We start from the raw sequence: 15,049 nt of genomic DNA on the forward strand, positions 1-15,049 counted from the left end.
AGATGAAAGTTTTCCATCAGAGAAAATCACCTCCCACGCTCAGTAGATACAGCCGTCCTTGAACTCACTATTCTTGGACTCAGTGTTGTCCAATGGGACTTAATTCTGAAGATGGAAATGTCCTACTTCTGCACTAATACAGTCGTTACTAGCCACGTGTGGCTTTTAAGCACTTACATGTGTGGCCAGTGTGACTGAAAAATTGAAGTTTAGATTTATTTAATTCTAATTGTGTTTACATTTAAATAGCCACATGTGACTAGTGGTTGTCATATTTATAGCACAGCTCTACTCTCTTGCCTTAGCCTCTCCATCTTTCTCACTCTTCTCTTCATCTTTTCAGACCTCCCCTTCATTCACGCCAATCAGTTTGTTCTTCTACCATGATGCCTTAGCACCTGCTGACAGTCATGTCTTTTGGCCTCTACTTACCATGTTAACTCTTGGCAAGTTACTTAATCTCTTTGTGCTTCAAACTGTTACCTCTAATATGGGAATGATACTCGTAACTATTGAGTTAGCTATATTGAGTTAAAACGAGAATTAAATAAGCTAATATATATAAAGTGAAATACATATCCCAAGTGGGCCTAACACAGGTCACCCCAAAGAAAGACATTTTTGTACTTAAAGGAATTCTGATGATAAATGCTAAGAAATAAAAGTTTCACAATTGTAGGTTGCACTGTTCAGAGTAGCCACATTTATCTACTTAAATTTAAATATTCATTAGTTAAAATTAATATTTCATTCTTCAGTAGCACTAATCATATTTCAAGTGCTCAATAGGCACATGTGGCTAGTTACTATCATATTGGACATCTCAGATATAGAAAAGTTCTATTGGACAGTGATAGAACATTATCACCTTCTTGTACATAAACTTAAGAAAGAATAATTGCCACAGTAGTTCAGAAAACCAATTAAATTGGGGAAGACCAATAAACAGCAGATATGTCCCCTTTATCAATCTTTCCTTCTTGCCAGCCAGTCTGACTCATTCACACGACTCATTTTTCCCTTTTACTACTTCCTCTCCTATCTCAACAGTACTAATAAAATGCATTTAATAAATATCTATAAAATATTGTAGAGCTAATCTTCAATGTTATTAAGAACACTTTCTTCAGGATTTATTTTCTTCTAAAGCTTCACGTCAGAGGAGATTATGTCTTTCTTTTTATTAATACTATGTCATACCTGGCAAAACACCAGGCATAATCCTATTCATTTTCTGAAGCCACAGCAGAGCTATGCACAATAGATAACTTAATGAACATTTTTTTATTTAGTCCTATTTGCTTATTGGTTGACAGAGCCTGACACGAGATGGTGTATGTGTGTGTGTTTTAAGCACAGTGTCCTAATTCAGGCAGATCTTTTGTCATTAATTGTAGTCGACAAGAACTTGTCTGGGAAGTTAATGAAAGTTCTCCCATTAAACTGCTATTCTCTTGGGCATCTGCTTCCAAGGGAAATGTTATCATTATTACATGATAGAAACTTTCTTCCAACTCACAGAAGCTTATCCTAAAAGCACACCGTGTTTCTCTGGCTGTAGTTCGGAGTATTGGCTGCCAGAATACTCCTGTTTTGGTCTTGGTGAGAGAGCACAAATAAAGAAAACTGTACTTGGTAGAGAAAAGGTTAATATGGTCCATCATCCTGAAGAGTAGTTAGTACTTGTTTTCATTAGAAGAAAATAAAAACATTAGAAGTAAATAAAGTATTTTAATGTACTATTAAAATAAATAACAAAAATTTTAAAAATTCCCTACTGAGCATTGAAAATAAAATTGAGCCACATATTTTGTCTGTTTTATGTGCAAATGAAAAGGGAATCCAGATTCATATCCAGGTGGCTTGAGTCGCACTGCCCATCCTTAGAAGCTATGTGACCTTGGACAAGCCATTCCTCTGAGACTCTTTGCAGAGATCTCTTAAGCTGAGTTCAGGTCTCCCTCTCTGGGTTGAAGAGTATCTTGGGTTAGTTTCCCCAGGAAACAGACTCTGAGATAGAAATTTACTCACACGAGTTTTATGGAAGGATGTCCTTAAGAACACCTGCGGGGAGTAAGAAAAGCAGGCTTGGGTAGAGGAAGGAACGGGTTTACAAAGACTTGCAGCAGGTCCTCGGCCAGCTGATAATTCTGGAATTGGAGTGAGTAGCTCTTCAAAGGTATCCCACAAGGAGACAAGGGGGCTTGGCCTTTGAACTCCCACAGTGAACAGCCATGCCATAAGGGCTGTCCTTTGACTAATCGCAATTCACAGAGAAGGATGTGAGCTGCTAAGACTCCCAGCAGCGTGGGAGGTGAGTAGCCAGGTCCTGAAGGAGAGATCTGGGCAGGTTCCACTATAGAAAGGAAAGCCCGTCTCATTTCCTGCTCCAGGAGTAGGTAGTACCCTTTAGATTCAGGTGTGTGGCTGACCTCCATGATCCAGACAAGGCGATCGCAAGGGTCAACAATGAACTACCTGTCTTAGGAGCGGGTTCCCTGGAAACAGACCTTGAGATGAGGATTCATGTTGAAGTGATTTATTAGGAAATGTTCCCAGAACAAGCCAATAGAGAAATAGACCAGAAATAGACCAAAGGTATCAAGCCTGGCTCAGTTCCCTAGGGGAGCTTTGGGGACAGTATAAGTACTCCCTCAGAGTTGTCTCCATCAAGGGGCAAAGGAGCTGACATATTTATACCCCAACACCCATCAAGCATTGGTTAGGGACTGCCTTTAGGAGAACTTAAATTCCCAGGCTCTCTCCACTTCCCAAGTGTAGGCAAACTGAATTTCAGCCACTTAGGGCAACACTTCAACAAAGACACAGAGGCTGACTTTTCTGGGAATAAAAGCACACAGGTAGCCTCTGTGTATTAAAGAAGTCAGAGAGGTTATGGGTGGAGAACTCACAACCCCAAGTGTGGGCTCATCAGTCTTTAATAAACCCTCAGTGTCATTACTCAGGTGGGAGCCCAGCCCAACTGTTCCAGTTCCTTGTCACTGTCTATTCCCCGAAGGGAATAGGAGATAATCAAATTTGCTAATCACTCCTTTTTTTTTCTTTTTAGCATTTTAATATGATAACACATTTTCCTATAAGTAAATACTAACAAAAGAGCACACATATGTACACTTCTCCTAGGGCAGTGGTCGGCAAACTCATTAGTCAACAGAGCCAAATATCAACAGTACAACAATTGAAATTTCTTTTGAGAGCCAAATTTTTTAAACTTAAACTACATAGGTAGGTACATTGTTATTAACTTAATTAGGGTACTGCAAAGGCTTAGGAAGAGCCACACTCAAGGGGCCAAAGAGCCGCATGTGGCTCGCGAGCCGCAGTTTGCCAACCACGGTCCTAGGGTAAGCAATAATTTTTTGATCAGTGCAATCCCAATGTAGATTAACAAAATACAACATCGCTTTCTTAACTAGAACTAATTTTGAATTCATCCATCAGTTTTTTTTCAGAATACATCATCTTCTTGTCCAGATTTTTGAAGTAGAGCACTTTTGAAATCCATGCATGATACTATTAAGGAATTTATCCTAAATCAGATATGCCTATTTGCATAATATTAGGAAAATTTCTTTTTAGTTCATCCTGTAGCAATTTCCTCAATGCACTTTCTGAATTGCTTTTAAAAGTGATTTTAAAGAGCTTTTTACGATGATATCCAATACAAGTATTTATGAGGTTATACTCCCACTAATAATAATTATAGCTGTGTTAAATGTCTTTGTCTCCTTTAAAAAAAGTTTAACTTATTTCATTGGGTGATTTCTATCAGCATCTAAGACTCATGTTAAGGAGGGTCATTTCAGGCTAATAACTCATTCCCAAATAGGACTTTGTTGTTTAAAATTCAGACACTGAGATAGCCCCTTAACAAGAGAAGCACTGTAAGGATTTGGATATTAGGCAACTCCCTCTTTTATGAGGGCAATTTAAGGGCACAACCCTTGCTTTATAATGATAAACAAAACCAAAGGAAGTCAACATTAGCCACAAAAAAGTGTTGGTGCCTGTATGCAGGTGGGAAAAGAGGGCTATTAGGCAGGCACATGAGCTTTATTAGATCTGCTGTAAACAGGCTTTTTTCCTCCTCTTTTTTCTTAGGGTCTCTTATAACTTTATTGATCCTTTCTACAAGAACAATACTAAGTGCATTTCTATACAAAGGCTAAAGAAAGGGACTTATTCTCTTTCACTGTATGACAATTTTAAAGAAATGAGTTGGGTTTGATGGTAGCAACTTTGATGTCAGACTGAAAATTAAACACTCTGTTGATTATTTTATTTAATCCTTCTGACAATTTACTTGAAAACATGTAGTATCTATGTATAAGCATGCAATTTTTGAAGTGCCTAGATGAGAGATCTAGGTACATTTTAAAAAACAGATTTACATGAAAAAATCATAGGCCATTTAAATTAAAGGCAGTATGTAAAATGTTTTGCAACAACTGTTTTGTGAGGCCACCAGGTTAGAAAATATTAATGAACTAGCTTTCTGCTTGTGTTGTCAAATAAAGTGTGAAAAGTATAAACATATTTATCTTTGGTCAGGTGCAAACCGTTTAATAGAATGCAGGGACTTTAAAAGAAAGATTACAATCTAAATTGAAATTTTGTAATCTGTAAATTGTAATTTGTGGGGAATTAAATGTTTTGCTCAATTTGCTTGACATTCTGTTGTTGGAATACTTGCTTTGGTTCTAAATATCTTATGATTAAATTACTGTGAAACACATGCAAAAAAAACCCCTCTAATCCCTAAAAAGCTGCAGTGGGCTCAGACAATCTGGCCCTGTTATAACTCAAATTTCTTATCTGCAAAAAGGAGAGACACAATGTCGTATTGCCCGTGTTTTATCTGATTTTGATTGGGAATTTGAGCTATGTTTCTTATTCTGTTGAAGACATGCTGAAACCAGACAAAGGATCTCAAGGTAAAGAACAGGAAACGGATATTGATTTCCTTTATCCACCCCAGTCTCTTCGTATCTTTCTGTATTGTACTATGATGGATTAGGGGGACAGGCCAACAAATGTTTCACATTTGCTACCGACTTGATGGGCTTTGGAAAAAAAGGATTTGAGGGATATTCTAGTAAAGAGAAGAATCCTTAAAACCAGGTCTGGGTCAGTGTGATAAGTAGGGAGGCATATGTTTCCTCGATCAGAAGGCCCCCAAACCTCCTATCTAATGTATTTTTTTAAATAATGTTTTTTATTGATTGCAGAGAGGAAGAGAGAGATAGAAAGAAACACCAATGATGAGAGAGTATCATTGACCGGCTGCCTCCTGCATGCCTCCTACTGGGGATAAAGCCTGCAACCTGTGCATGTGCCCTTGACTGCAATTGAACCCAAAACCCTTCAGTCTGCAGGCCAACACTCTATCCACTGAACCAAAACAGATAGGTCGTGTAATATCTTACTTAGCTCTCTTACTAAACACACACACACACACACACACACACTCACACACACACCTTACTGAAATAAATACTGATGCACTTCTTAATCTAATATTTCTTTTGGTCACTTTGTCTTTCCTTTCTCTGGAGTGCATAAGGTCATCAAAATTATGCTTTCTCATTCTTGCCTATAATCTTCTAAGTCAGTATTTCTCCAAGTCCATAAAGAGAGTGTATCCAAACCATATAGGGAAAGGAATGCAGATTCTAAACCCACTGAAGTAGAGTCTTAGGAGGGGGCTAAGGTGTCTGCATTTTGCCACAGGTCTTGCACACATTTAAGTCGGAAAACCATGGTACAGTTTGTTATATAAGATTTAAAGGTTAAATTAAATAAGCTAAAGTACAGCCCTTCCTAGGGCTGTTTGAGGCCTCTAAAAAAAGAAAACTACATCATTAAGTCAAGATGGTACCCCAGCTTCCCTCGCCTTCAAACAACCCAAGCCAACCCCCTTCTCCCTACTCCACTAAGGGCTTTCCCATTTGTTTTTCTCAGAAGTAAATTATTTACAACATAATTAAGCAGCCATTGTCTGAATGTTTCCAACTCCTGTCCAATTCTACTCCACCTTTCTATTTTCTCCCGACATTTGCTTTCTCACTCCCTTTAGGAGAGTGAAGTTCAACAAATTGAAAAACTAAAGACAAAATAATTATAGTAGAAATGTAACAATAGAATGAATGGCTCTCAAACAGCTACCAAAAGGGGCACTGTACAGCGGACAGTTTGTTTTAGCTCCCTCCATTCCCACCTCCCCCTGTCACACTGGCTACTCTCCCTCCAGCCATCAAGTCACCCAACGAATTTCCCCAAAATAGCAGGTCACCCAAACTTCCTTCTGGAACAATGCATCTCAGAAAACCATACCTTTTGCTTTTTTCTTCTTCCCAGAAGATCTCTTCTGTTCTGACTTCTAGATGAACAAAAACAAACAATGAATTAATCACCAAGAACAGTTTCTATTTGGGTATTACCCTTATGCATATCATTTAAAAATCAACTTTTTGGAAGTATAATATTCACACAGTAAAATATATCCATCTTAAGTGCAAAGGGTTTTGACAATATACACTTGTGCAAATATCTTCACAATCAAGATATATAACATTACTCATCACCCCAAAATTTTCCTCCTGCACTTTTGTAGTTAATCTCACCCCACACCTGACCTCCCGGCCCTAGGCCACCACTAATACGCTTTTGGTCAATGTAGATGAATTTTGCCTGCTAGAGAGTTTCATTTAAATGGAATCGTTTTGTGTCTGGCTTTTTTTCTACCAACATAATGCTTTTGAGTTTCATTCATATTATTGCATGTATGGATCAGCCCAGTTTGTTTATCCATTCTCCTGTAGATGGACATTGGGACTGTTTACATGTTTATGAACAAAGCTGCTATCTCCGCTGTGTCAACTCTTACTTGGATCTATATTTCCATTTCTCCTCGGTAAATACCTTGAATCAGAATTACTGCATCATACGGTAAGTTTATATTTAACTTTATGAGAAACTGCCAAATAGTTGTCTAAAGTGGTTGTATCATTTTACATTTCCCACCAGCAATGTATGAGAGTTCCGGTTGTTCCACATCCTCATGTCCACCTTTTCCATTTTAGCCATTTGAATAGGTATGTAGTGGTACCTCATGATTTTCGTTTGCATTTCTCTGATGTCTAACAATGATGAGCATCTTTTTGTGTGCTTTTTATTTCTAGTCATATAGTTTCTTTTCCGATGTACCTGTTAAAATCTTTTGCCCATTTCAAACAGGTTATTTGTCTCAGTACATGCACAATACTTTTGGTGTTGAACTCAAAGGATTGATTCTGACATTAGGCATCAGACATAATGATAAAGGGTGGAGTCTTTTTTTTTTTTATGGGAGATGAAACTTTACCCCATATAAGATGCAAAGTACTGGAATCACTATTAATACTGCCCATTCTTCATGTTGGTATAGCACAGAGATTAGGCACACAGACTGGAATCACTCAGTCTGGGTTCCCATACTGGCTTTACCATTTACTAAGTGTATGGCATTGGGCAAGGTGCCCAAGCAATCTGTGCCTCAGTTTCCCCTGCTGTAAAATGGGGCAATACTTACCCCATAGGGTTGCTGTGATATTTAAATGAGATCACTTAAAACACCTTGAATAGTCCAAAGACACTCAGAAAATGTTTGCTGTTATCAGGATAAAGAATCTGAGTTCTTGTCCTTAAAATGCTCACTCAACCACATTCTTGCCAGATTCCTTATCATCTCTTTCCTCCAGTCCTCTATTCTATTTTTCAACTCTTTTCTAGATAAGGAGTATTTGGAGACATATTTATTTCTTGCTTTTTGGGTGATTTAAAGAAACAATTATAGAGAAGAGGTAATTTGATGGTAGGTTTTTACCTGATTGGGTTTAAATTTTGTATATTCAATTTATATACATTGTTCCTTGAAAGTCTAATGTCTAAATTTTTTGTTATTAATCCTCACTGAGAATATTTTTTGCATTGATTTTTAGAGAAAATGAGAGAGGAAGAAAGAGAGAGAGAGAGAGAGAGAGAGAGAGAGAGAGAGAGAGAAAGAAACATCAACGTGACAAGACACATCAATTGGTTGCCTCCCACACATACCTAGACTGGGGCTGGGGATCAAACCCACAACAGAGGTACATGCCCTTGAGTAGGAATCGAACCCATGACCCTTTGGTCTATGGACTGACACTCTAACCACTGAGCAAAACCAGCCAGGGTAGATATCTAATTTTTTAAAAAATATTTCAACAAAGTCCTGAGACTACTTAAAGCTCAAGAGAGGGAAGAGAAAATAGACTCATCCCAGCAGGAGGCTGGGAGTAACATTTAATGATCAGATTATTTTATTTCAGCCCAGAAAATTAGTTGCCTCCAAGAAAAACAGAGGAAGTAAAACTTTAAAAATTTGGGCTTTGAACTTCAGCAAACCCTAAAAATTCCTGAAAGCACACTTTAAATGACAAAAAGACTGAAAGAAAGAAAGAAAAAAAAAGAAAGGAAGGAACAAAGGAAGGAAACATTAGATTAGTAGAATAAAAGAAAAACTATCTCAATAGATAATCTCAATAGACATAAAACACATTTGGAAAAATCCAACATTCATTCATAATAAAAACTCTCTAACTAAGAATAGAACTTCCTCAATCTGATAAAGGGCATCTATAAAAAACCACAGTTAACCTCATACTTAATGCTAAAAGACTGAGTGCTTTTCTTCTAAAATCAGCAATAAGGCAAGGATGTCTGCTTTCCCCAATTTTATTCAACCTTGCACTGGAGTTTCTATAGTTAGTACAATACAAAAAAAAATTCTTTTTAAATTAAGGGCATTCAGATTGGGGGAAGGGAGAAGTAAAACTTTCTTTATTTGGAGGTTACATGGTCCTATATGAAAATCCAAAGAAATCCACAAAAAATTTACCAGATCTAATAAAGGACTTTAGCAAGATTACAAGATCAACATACAAAAATTAATTGTATCTCTGTATGCTAGCAATGAACAATGAGAAAGTTAAATCAAGAAAACAATTCCTTCACAATAACAGCAAAGAGAGCCAGAACCGGTTTGGCTCAGTGGATAGAGCGTCGGTCTGCGGACTCAAGGGTCCTGGGTTCGATTTCGGTCAAGGGCATGTACCTTGGTTGTGGGCACATCCCCAGTGGGGGGCATGCAGGAGGCAGCTGATCAATGTTTCTCTCTCATTGATGTTTCTGGCTCTCTATCCCTCTCCCTTCCTCTCTGTAAAAAATCAATAAAATATATTTTAAAAAAATAACAGCAAAGAGAATAAAATACTTAGGAATAAATTTAACAGAAGAGATGTAAGACTTGTACAGTGAAAACTATAACACATCATTGAAAGAAATTAAAGACTTAAATTAATGTTAAGACATTTCATGTTCATGGATTGGAAGACTAAATATTGTCAAGATGATCGATAAATTCAATGTAATCCTTATCAAAATCCTTCCAGAGAGACTGGAAAAATGAGCATCCCTGTTAACTGCTCCCCTAACTGTTGTGGGACCCAGGGACAAGGGTACAAGTGGAGGTCCCAGTCACAGCCTGCTGTCTTCTATTCCCACCACCCTGGCTCTGTCTTACACCAGGAGGGGCCTCACATTGGAGGGAGTGTGTGTGTGTCTTAGCCCTGTCACAACTAGCTCCCCCTTAGCCACCTCTTTAGCCTAGGGCTGTGCACAATAGACACACACATAGTTTGCTTTCAGGAGGACAGACTCAGGACAGAGGTTGAAGCAGTTGCTAGAAAAAAGCTCTCTCAGAGCCATTTGGGCAAGGAATTTTGCAGTTCTTTTTACCAGTGGGATGGTCTAGAAACAGAGGCATGGGCTCCAGATAGTCATATCCCCTTGGCCCCACAGACTACTCAGAAGGGAGCCAGAGGAGTCCTCCAAAGCAGTGCTTCTGAAACTTTACTATGCCAACAAATCACGGGGGATCTTGTGACAGTGTAGATTTAGTAGGTCTGAGGTTAAGGCCTGATGGTCTGCATTTCTAACAAGCTTCCAGGTGAAGCTCTCCTGCTGCTGTGTGGGCCACACTTGAGGAGCAAAGCTGTAAACAGTGGCCCTGATCAGGAGCCACACTGAGCTGGCTCTAAGGGCAGAACTCACTGAAGGCAGGGGGGTGACATCTAAGGGAGTGAAAGGTTGCTTTAAAACTCCCAAGCCTTTGTCACTTAGGACTGAGTACATTGGTGATGGCTGGCTGAGGGCCAACAGTATTTGCAGTACTGGCCTTGAGGAGCTCATAATCTAATGGGCAAGTTAGACATCTACACTAATAAAAGAGGAAAATGGTAATTGGCGTACGACGCTACCTTTTCATTGGCTAATCAGGGCTATATGCAAATTAACTGCCAACTAAGATTGGCAGTCAACTGCCAACTAAGATTGGCAGTTAACTGCCAACAAGATGGTGGTTAATTTGCATATGTAGGCACAATGCAGGGAGGCGAAAGGGAAAGCAGGAAGAAGCCCCCTGCCACTGACAGTGATCAGAAACCCAGGGGGGAGCTAAGAGCTGGGGGGCAGGGCAAAGGCGGCCCTGGGGCCGCCTTTGCCCTGCCCCCCAGCCATGATCGGAGAATCAGGTGCCTTTGCCACCCTGGCCAGTGATAGCAGGAAGTAGGGGTGGAGCCAGCGATGGGAGCTGGGCACGGTCGAAGCTGGCAGTCCCGGGAGCTAGGGGTCCTTTGCCTGGGCCTAAAGCAGAGCCCACGATCGCGGGGCCGCTGCAGCTGCGGGTCCCCGCTGCCCGGGCCGGACGCCTCAGCCAGAGGCGTACTGCAGGGGCAGGGGCAGAGCCCGCGCGATCGCGGCGCCCCCTGCTGCCATTGCGGGTCCCCGCTGCCCAGGCCGGACGCCTAGGCCAGAGGCGTTAGGCCTGGGCAGGGGCGGACCCTGCAACCGCGGGGAGCTGGGGGTCCCCTGCCCAGGCCTGGGCAAGGGGCTGATCCGGTGACTGGTGATTGGAGGGTGATGAGGGTCAACTCCTCTGGCCAAGGCATCAGGCCTGGGTCGGGGGTGGAGCCGGGGATTGGGGGGATATGATGGTCCCCTTGCCCAGGCCTGAAGCCTGGGTCAGAGGGGTCAGCCTTGGGCGGGGGGTGGAGCAAGCGATCAGAGGGAGATGATTCCTGGGCCAGAGGCCTCAGGCCTGGGTGGGGGCCAGAGCCAGTGATTGGGGGGAGATGGGGGTCCCCTGTCCAAGCCTGACACCTCTAGCGGAGGCGTCAGGCCTGGGCAAGGGGCCGATCAGGCGATCGGAGGGTGATGGGGGTCTACGCCTCTGGCCGAGGCATCAGGCCTGGGCAAGGGGCAGAGCCAGCAATCGGAGGGGTTTGGGGGTCGCCTGCCCAGGCCTGACGCCTGGGCCAGAGGCATCAGGCCTGGGCTGGTGGTAGAACCAGTGATGGGGGGAAATGAGGGTCCCCTGCCCAGGCCTGACACCTCTGTCAGAGGTGTCAGGCCTGGGCAAGGGGCTGATCCTGCAATTGGAGGGTGATGGGGGTCAACGCCTGAGGGCTCCCAGTATGTGAGAGGGGGCAGACTGGGCTGAGGGACACTCCCCCCACACACACCCAGTGCACGAATTTCATGCACCGGGCCCCTAGTAAATATATAATTATAAGACATGGTATAAAGGGAACTGTAGGTGAAAATATGAGGCACATAGGTGACACAGCAGAGGTGAGTACTGGCTGAGCAGAGCATAGTGGGGTGAACAGGACTCCATAGACAACATAGAGAGGAAGGCAAAGGAAATGATGTATCTGTGACAGATTTTAAATTCCAAAGATGGTTGTAGCAGTACCTACAGTCTCACAGAGCCTTATAGAAACTTTTCACTCCCCTACCAAGCGGTGAAGTCTAATTCCCTTCTCTGTGAATCTGGGTGGATTTGTGATGGCTTCCTTGAATACAATGTGAAGAAGTGACACAGTGTGGCTGATGGGGCTAGATTAGAAAGGACTATGTAGTTTTGGTCTGGTTTTCTTTGGAATCCAGCCACCATACTCTGAAAAAGCCAAGAAGCCCATGGAGAGTCCTGGTCACGAGAAACTGAGGTCCCTACTCAGGACTCCCACTGAGTCCCTCTCTGACAGCCAGCACCAACACATGCTGGTCTTACAGCCTCCAGTCAGACTGCTCCAGGGGACACAGAGTGAAGCAGAGATAAGCCATTCCTACCCAGCCTTGGCCAAATTTCAGATTCATGAGCAAAATAAATGATTACTGTTGTTTAAACTACCAACTTCTGCAGTGGTTTTAGGGAGCAAAAAGATTCCAGGAATAATACCTAAAGGTAAAGAAGCATGAAACAATCAGGTATTTTAAAATATGACATGAAACAAATAAGGGCATGTTTATATATAACTAAGCTATTAGAAATTAGAACATAAAAATATGGGAAATACTGGGGAAGTTGACTTTGTGATGTGGAGGACAAAAAGTTCAGTAAACAAACCATCAATAGTGTAAATGAAATGAAATTGTATTGTGTAGTCAACCCTGCTTGGATTATTATTATTCATGGCTCTGCCAGAAAATGTTGTAGATAATCATGTAAACATGTATAACAAAGTTTTCTTGCTGAAAAAAGTAAATTCTTATTGGAAAGAAAATACTAATAATCTGCTATTGTGCATACTTTATAGATTAAACCCAGGTTGGCAATTTCCAAAAGGAATCAGTTTATAGTTTTTACCACCCAAATGGAAGCAAGATACAATTCCAAAAACAAATTTAAAAATCCCATCTAAATTATTCTTCTATGAGGGATATGAAACAAAAGTACACAATTCTACCCTAACCTGTTTGGCTCAGTGGATAGAGCATCGGCCTGCGGACTGAAGGGTCCCAGGTTCAATTCCAGTCAAGGGCTTATACCTTGGTTGTGGGCACATCCCCAGTAGGGAGTGTGCAGGAGGCGGCTGATTGATGTTTCTCTCTCATCGATGTTTCTAACTCTCTCTCTCACTCTCTGTAAAAAATCAATAAAATATATATATTTTTAAAAGTACATAATTCTTACCTGCCATCAATACCTTTGTTTTTCCCCCTGAACACATTTCTAAGAGAACTGATTAAGAGTTTCTGAAATAGGTAAAATGTACGACTATTCTTTCATGCTGACAACCTTGTTTTCCATAGGCCCAAGGAGTGGTGGGTGCATGTTAATTTGAGAGATAAAGATTTAGAAAGTCAGAATTGACTCGCCAAGATTGTTTTCTGGGTTGTGGGTTTCCTGAAAACAAATTTTTAAAATTCTTTGACCCTGATCGAATGTTTAGCTAAAAAGCAATATCCCGTGCAGCAAGGGCATTCAAATTACATTTAGGAGCTTGGAACCAGAATTTCTGGGATGGAGATAACAGGTGACAAATAGCTGCCTTCCATTCTCAGCTAAGCTGACTCCTCCTGGAATATTGCGTTCGGCAACTCACACCAAATTTTAAGAGAAACACAGCCAGATTAGAGAGTGTGAAATAAATGGCGAGGGAACACAAACTTGTGGGACAAATGAAGCAAAGCGGATGTTTGCTTCGGGGAGGAGACAACTGGAGGCAGGTGTTAGCCTTTTCTTAAATAATGAAAGAGCTTTCTTGCAGCAGAGCTGTTAGCAATATTCTGCATCCCCCAGAAGCATAATGAGAAAGAACCTGGACACAATTTAGGGATGAAGGAAATCAAAACTGCCCAAAGATGGAATTGGCTCTCAGGGAGGTAGGAGATCCCATCACTGGAGACATTTAAGCAAATTATTTTGCAAGAATTCTAAATCAGGAAGTGGCTGGATTGGGCATCCTGCAACGTTCTTTCCATTATTTCCACGAGCTTTGAACTCCTTTGAGTCCCTCGTACCATCCCCTCTGAGATGCTCCTACATGTGCTCAGAATCCAGCCCATTCTTTCCACGTCTGGCTCCTGTCAGTGATGACATTCCCTGAAGCTTCCAAAGCCTGTGAAATCCCAGAGGTCATTTGCTGTCTCCCTGTGATGGCCCCAAATAGCTCTGTGCCAATACCTCCCTAAGCAAGAGCTGCACCACTACGCCAAGCCATGGTGCGGCTGGAGCCACTTCCACTGTCCTGTCAGCTCGCTCATCACAGCAATACCTGACTTCCTCCCCTGTTTCTGTTACACTGTGCAGCATTAAGCCAGGACCCCCTAATGTCAGACAGATTTTATGGGCAAATAGCTGTTAATTCTTAGTTGTAGATTTTCTTCCCCTTGGACTTAACTGAAAGTCTGCAGGGATTGAGTTGGATTAATCTGGAACCAACAGAGTTTGTCTGCTCAAAAGTGCTTTTATCCAGAGGGATGTGTTCCTTGTCCTTAAAGAAATTTTCCAAGCCTCCCAATCTCTTTTTTTCCTCAGGGTCAGTTCTTCTCAGGACACTCATTGGTCCTCATTCAAATATCCCTGCTCCTCCCTAAGAGCTCCCTCTACCACCCTCATACATACCTCACATTCTGAATTCTAGGTTGAGACAGGACTCAGCTGTGGCCCTGTCTTCTTCACTTTCTTCCACCTCCCCCAACCCTATATGATTCTGTGACTGATGGATGAAAGCAAAGAATGAGGAAAATAAAGAGAACGGGGAAGGAAAAATAACTAAGTGGTATATATGGCTTAATTACAATTCTTAAGTAGCTGTAAAAATTTTGTAGGTTTACACTACTAAATTGTGTGACTGAAAGAAATACTCATGTCATTTAGCAGTAACAATGTGATTGATTGGTCATATACTCTAAGACAGTGGTCAGCAAACTCATTAGTCAACAGAGCCAAGTATCAACAGTACAACAATTGAAATTTCTTTTGAGATTCAAGTTTTTTAAACTTAAACTATATAGGTAGGTACATTGTTACTAACTTAATTAGGGTACTCCTAAGGCTTAGGAAGAGCCACACTCAAGGGGCCAAAGAGCCGCATGTGGCTCGCGAGCCGCAGTTTGCCGACCACTGCTCTAAGATTTCACTGGTGAAAAATCTAGTCTATATATT

The sequence above is a fragment of the Myotis daubentonii genome, chromosome 14 (assembly GCF_963259705.1).
Source record: "Myotis daubentonii chromosome 14, mMyoDau2.1, whole genome shotgun sequence".
In the NCBI taxonomy this organism is placed as follows: Eukaryota; Metazoa; Chordata; class Mammalia; order Chiroptera; family Vespertilionidae; genus Myotis; species Myotis daubentonii.